This window comes from Chlamydotis macqueenii, chromosome 7, assembly GCF_036417535.1.
Source record: "Chlamydotis macqueenii isolate bChlMac1 chromosome 7, bChlMac1.mat, whole genome shotgun sequence".
NCBI classification, from domain to species: domain Eukaryota; kingdom Metazoa; phylum Chordata; class Aves; order Otidiformes; family Otididae; genus Chlamydotis; species Chlamydotis macqueenii.
In genome coordinates, this window is record NC_141562.1 from 29,057,692 (window position 1) to 29,063,765 (window position 6,074).

Below are 6,074 nucleotides of genomic sequence, written 5' to 3' on the forward strand. Positions count from 1 at the left end.
AAGCCATTCTTGCTTCTCTTTTTTCCCCTTTTTTGCACATTACCAATGCCAGCAGAAAACTGCCCCAAATCCGCGTGTTCAATTTCAGTGTTCTGGTTATTGAGCTGAAAAAAATGTAAGTATCAGAAGATAATGAGAGAGAGCCTAGAATTGTATCAAGACAAATCACAGCCCCTCTTCTTTCCCGGCACCCTGGCCAGTGTGACAATTCTTCTGTAGTATCCCTTCAGCCTGAGAGACCAGCATAACTTGAGCTAAGAGACACTCACCAGTCCAAATGTGAATCTACTGTCTAAGCTTTTGACAAAGGGGTATTGAATAATTTGATATGTTATTCTAGAAAACTTAAGGTTTTACCATCAACCGTATATTTCTTAGATAGCAAAGTAATTATAAAAACAAATAGTGTGTGTATATATGTATAAAAAGATAGTATTTAACAGTATTTTACGTAACTTCACATAGTACAGTGAGAAGCAGTGAACTTGTGTACTGCATTTACTCTGTAGGGCACTTTAAACGAAGCAGAAGAATAAAGCTGTCTGATAGGTTCTCATCTGCAAGCACCCTTGCCTCCCCACTGGGAGTTTAGGAAGTGCAGGAAAGGAGAGCGTGAACTGATGGCAAGTCTCCTGAGCTGAGGAGTGCACGTACTTACTGTACAAGTCAGGGTAAGGGAATAATATTAAAGCAAGCCTGGTATGGAGTAACTTCCCCAGGGAAAAGATAGTCATGTAGGAAATTGCTACCTGCCATAAGTCTTAAGGGACAAGGAGGAGGATGCTGTAGCTGAATTAACAAAATATTTCTATAGTTTTAAGGAGTCACTAGCTATATAGTAGACCTCTTTCAGTGAAGAGAGGGTAGGGTACGAAATGTGAAATGAACTATTGAAGCCAAAGTAACCCAAATATCCCCAAAATTTTTAGGTGAGTAGACTTTGTTTGAGAAGACTGAAGAACTTGAAATTTGTCCTCTGAATATGGAACTCTGAATATGCATTTAGAGTGGCTACAGAGCAAAGCATTCCTGAATTACTCACAGGTGGAACAAGTGAGTTCAAAGTCCAGAGAAGGACCTAAAGAACCTAGCCACAGATTCATACCTAAGGTTACTGATTTCATGCCATTTGATCCAGTGCATGTAAGGACATGCTTGAAGTGTCTGTGGTTAATGACCATCAGATAGATGACTTGGCTGTGGTAATCGCCTGCTGTGCTCTCAGCTAACTCATTAGCCTTGCCAGTGCTAGGCCATCAGCTTTACAGTTGTTAGCTGAATTTTGGGATAAGCAGTTCATAGGCTATGAAGCTAATTACTGTGCTTATTAAGAAGTGTCATACTACATCCATCTAAGACTGGTCATTAATTTTATCAAATAATCTCATTAAAGGGAGTAGATGAGTAGAGCAGAGGTTTGGGGTTTTTTTTTGTTTGTTTTTTGGTTTTGTTTTGTTTTGTTTTTTCTTGTACAGTGCTTAGCATAGTAGAGCCTAAATGCAGCTGAATAACTAGAGTAATTTCAGCTGTGTTAGGAATTTTCCTCTGGGTTGAGTCTAGCATTAAGTTTGTTATCAAGCACAGTAGTAAAATGGTTAACTAGCAAGGTGGTGGAAACACAACTGAACCCTAGGTTGATACTATGCAGGGTAAGAATAGACTAGTTTTCACTTCAATTTCTTGTCCCCTGAAGACCAAGATTTAGAACTACTTGCACAAAACTTGGGAGATTAATCAAAACTTTCAGAATCCCTTTTCAAGGTAAGTTTGAGGGGTGGTGGTTGTTTTTTTTATGTAAACCTAAATGAGTACTAAACTTTATTCTGTCTTTTAAAAGTGGCATTTCTAGAGAGGCTGGCACCTCTAGAGAGGTTGACACCATGTTTCCCTGTGAGCATACCCGTTCCCACATGCTCACTTTCAGTGCTGTGATGCCTCTGCTGTGCAGGTACTTGCTGGAGGAGTGATCAGTCCTTCATCTGGTTCACTAAGTGAATGTGTTGCCAGTAATGCTGGCAGGCATGGGAAAGGCTGAAATAACTTGCACAGCACCTTCTCCAGATGTCAATGCAGAGCCTTTATCTAGTGCTGCAAATGCCCTGCAGCGAGCTTGGCTTGCTGAGTTAGAAGCTGTAGTTGGAATTGAAGAGTGCTTCAAACAGGGATGGAGCAAGGTAGGTGATTTAGCAAAATCCATGCCAGGTCACCGTGTTAGAAAATAAATTGCATGAGAGAACTGCATGAAAGCAGGGAAACCAGAAGCTCATCCCTTGCTGTATGTTTTCAGGAAAGTCCATGTACAAAGGAGGAAGAGTTGTTTTGGAAAAAAAATAACCAGTACATGCAACCTAAAGGAGTTTTGGTGTTCCCAGCCTAGATTTGGCTGTGATTAATCACAGAATGGTTTCGATTGAAAGGAACCTTAAAGCTTATCTAGTTCCAAGCCCCATGCCATCCAGTAGACCAGGTCCCTAAAAGCCCCATCCAACCTGGCCTTGAATACTTCTAGGGATGGAACATCCACAACCTCCCTGGGCAACCTGTTCCAGTGCTTTGCCACCCTCAGAGTAAAGAATTTCTTCCTTATGTCTGGTGTCAACCTACCCTCTTCCAGTTTAAAGTCATTGCCCCTCATCCTATCGCTACATGCCCTTGTCAAAAGTCCTTCTCCAGCTTTCTTTTAAGCCTCCAGGTACTGGAAGGCTGCTATAATGTCTCCCCACAGCCTTCTCTAGGCTGAATAGCCCCAACTCTCTCAGCCTCTCCTCATAGGAAAGGTGCTCCAGCCCTGTGATCATCTTTGTGGCCCTCCTCTGAACTTGCTTCAGCAGGTCCATATCCTTATGTTGGGGGCTCCAGAGCCGGACACGGTACTCCGGGGGGGGTCTCGTAAGAGCAGAGGGGGAGAATCTTCTCCCTTGGCCTGCTGGCCACACTCCTTTTGATGCAGCCCAGGATATGGTCTGGAGTGGCAGAAAACTTTTCTTTGCTGTCTGCCCACTAATGATATGCTTCCGATTACTTCATAAATCTGAAGATGTGACACAGCTGTTGCAAAATGTAGTAACTGGAGTGATGGGTTTCCAAGGTCTATATTTCTGGTGTTCTGTTTGTAATGGTTCGTATCTGGTTTACTCAACATCATAGTTTACAAGTTGCCTTTTCTGTCTGCCAGTACTTTAAATTCTTCCTAGAGTCTTAAAAATAAGTTTTGTTGAGAGTTGGTGTGTTCTTAAGTTTCTTCAACTATGTCCTGTTTCTTCCTCCTCGAAGTTTAAGGCAAAGTTCAGTGGAACTATACACTCGCTCTGAACATCCCAGAAATTGTAGAAATCCTGGGTGCCCCATGGTGCACCTGCTCTTTATGTCGAGGAAGTCTGGGCTTGAGATGTTTTGGCTGCAGGATCTGCATAGTGGGTCTAGTGGATGCTTCTCAGAAACACGGCAACACAGGGCTAGTATTCTGGGTTGGTATCGGGAGTGCAGCTTCTGTTGGCAGGATGTACTGGGAAAAGGTCACTGGTGGTATGATCCAGAAACATGAAACTTGGGGATGTTGCGATTTTATTTTCATTTTTCTGGTTGTACTTGTCCTTCCAGTAAAACAACTGTTGTTTTCTGGATATCCACCTGGGCTGTGTTTCCTACTGCAAGCTTGAAAGTTATCTGGGAAACGTCAATGAAGTGTAACTGCTCAATGTCTCCAATATAGGTGTTCAACTGTTAATTTTCTTAATTATCAATATGTGAAACTTAGCAGCTGAATTGCTGGTCATTTCTGATATCTTAAGTTAGTTTTCATCTGTTGCAAGCATTCTTCAAGTACTTTGTAAAGTTAACACCTTTGAGTTTTGCATTTTTAATCTTATGTAAATGTTACAAGGTGTAGTTTGTAACTTTGGGCAGGAGATGGAGCCAAACTGGACTAAATGCAAAAAGGAAATTTGCTTTGTTGATAAACTTGATGGTAAAATCAAAGCTTTTTAATGAGATTTTTGGAATTCCAGAGGCTGTTACAGGGGTCATGAAGATCCTGAACAAATAGAGAAATACGAATTATAAACAGTTTCACGTGGACAAGAATGTAAGTAAATGGGAATAAATCACTATTTTTGCTTTAAAATTTTTAAGTCTTTAATATTTTAATAATTTACTAAAAGTTCTTATTGGGTAGAACTGTGCCATTCCAGAAAAAGATATGCATAAGTTTATGTGAAAATAAACATTGTACAGGTAAAGTAAAAAAAAAAAAAAATCTGAAAAATTGTCACAAAGGTATAAGAATCTTGAGTCCTCTATAAGAAATGACTAATAATTCTTTCTAGTGGATGAAGTCATTCTTGTCTCCTTGCAGCTGAACCTGTGAGCGTGGGAGGTCATGATTCCCAAGGCAGGGATGAACAGAGGGGACAAGCTGCTTCTGTTAAAATTTTTCCTGCAAATTGGAGGTACAAAGTGAGTTACCCTGGCTGTTGAAGTTGGCAACTGCTGGGATCCTCTCAGCTGCTCCCGTCAGATGTCTTTATCCATAGGCACACAAGAGCATTTCTGAAGAACAGCTGCTCTGCTTTTGGAGCACCAGGTTCTAACAGATAACAGCTCTTCACCTGGGGAGGAATGGCAATTTTTATTGACTCCTAGTGGAGCCCTGCTGATTTTACAAGCTGAGAGTCATCAGATATTGTTCCAAAATATTTTCCTAGGGAAAGGTAACCTTAGACTCTGGAGGGTCTTTATTTCCAGCATCTGCTTTCATTCCTCATTAGACACAATGGATGCTTTTATTATCTCCCTAATAGTCAATAAAAGCATTCCCAGTAACAAAATCTAAATCTTTTCACAAGTGCATTTAAGTTCATTTCACTAGTGGTACTGACTTATTTTTCAAAGCGGGTTGTAAAAGAGTGGATTTGGTTTTACAGAAAAGCAAATACATATCATTTAGTGTGATTATAGGCATATTTGGGGATTATTTTAATTGGAGGCATTTTTCACCTCGGTCCTGACGTGATGTCTCTTTTCTCCCTCTTACAGTCAGCTGAAGTGCAGAGAGAAGCTAGTTAGGCTGAGATCCTTATCTCTGGTTATTCTGCCTTGCTCTGCCTTTAGTTTTTATTCTTTCCTTCTCTGTCTGTCGTTTGCTACCTTTGACTGTAACCACGAGGGGGCATATCTTGTTGCTCAGCTTTTTAATTTTAGTTTTCTGCCTATGTATTTTGTCTCAGACAAACATTTCTTATATAATGCAGCGACAGTGATGGCCAAAATCATTGTTCAGTAGTCCTTGGATTCCTCTGTTGCTGCAGTTTGAGCTAAATGTTAACTGTTGAAAGAGGATACATTTAGCCTATGAATTTTTGTAACAATGCTGAACCTAGCATCAGTTTTCAGTGCTACTGAATCAGCAGCTGCTTCGTGTTGCACTTCACTTCTAGGAGAATGACATTATTCTTCTGAAATATCTCCAAACTTTTATTTGCTAAGGCAAAGAATAACATTTACTTTCTTACTGTAGTCATGACTTGCATTTGGGATAGCTTCATTCCTCTGTGTGGAAATGTAAAGATGACAAACGACACCCACGTTCTCAGATTCTTATGCCTGACAGTTCTCACCATTCTAGAAATGAGATTTACGTTGGATGGCATCGGCATTTAGAATCCACTTCTGCAACTATGCTTGAGAGGATGTTGTATCGGTAAGATTTTTGTTGGGTTACAGGTCCTCAGTGATACAGCATCTACGTATACTATGCTTTAAATGGGAGGCACTCCAGACAGAGTATTTATGTGAGTCAGAAGTGCAACATCTTATTGCTGTTGATATCGCTTAAGGGTTGTAGGCAGATGCTGCTGGGCCTTTGAGCACAATGAAAATCTGCCTCTGTCTCGAGCTCAAGTTTTTCACCTTAGTTTAAGGATAAAAATGCGTCTGTGACCTTCAGTGTTCAGATCACCCAAACAGCATCTAGCCAGCTGGATGCAGGCCCTTAGTGCAGGGGAAAACACCTCACCCCCTTGCATAAACTAGGGGAAGTCTGAGCTTGTAAATTAATTTCTGGTCAGTTTTAGAAT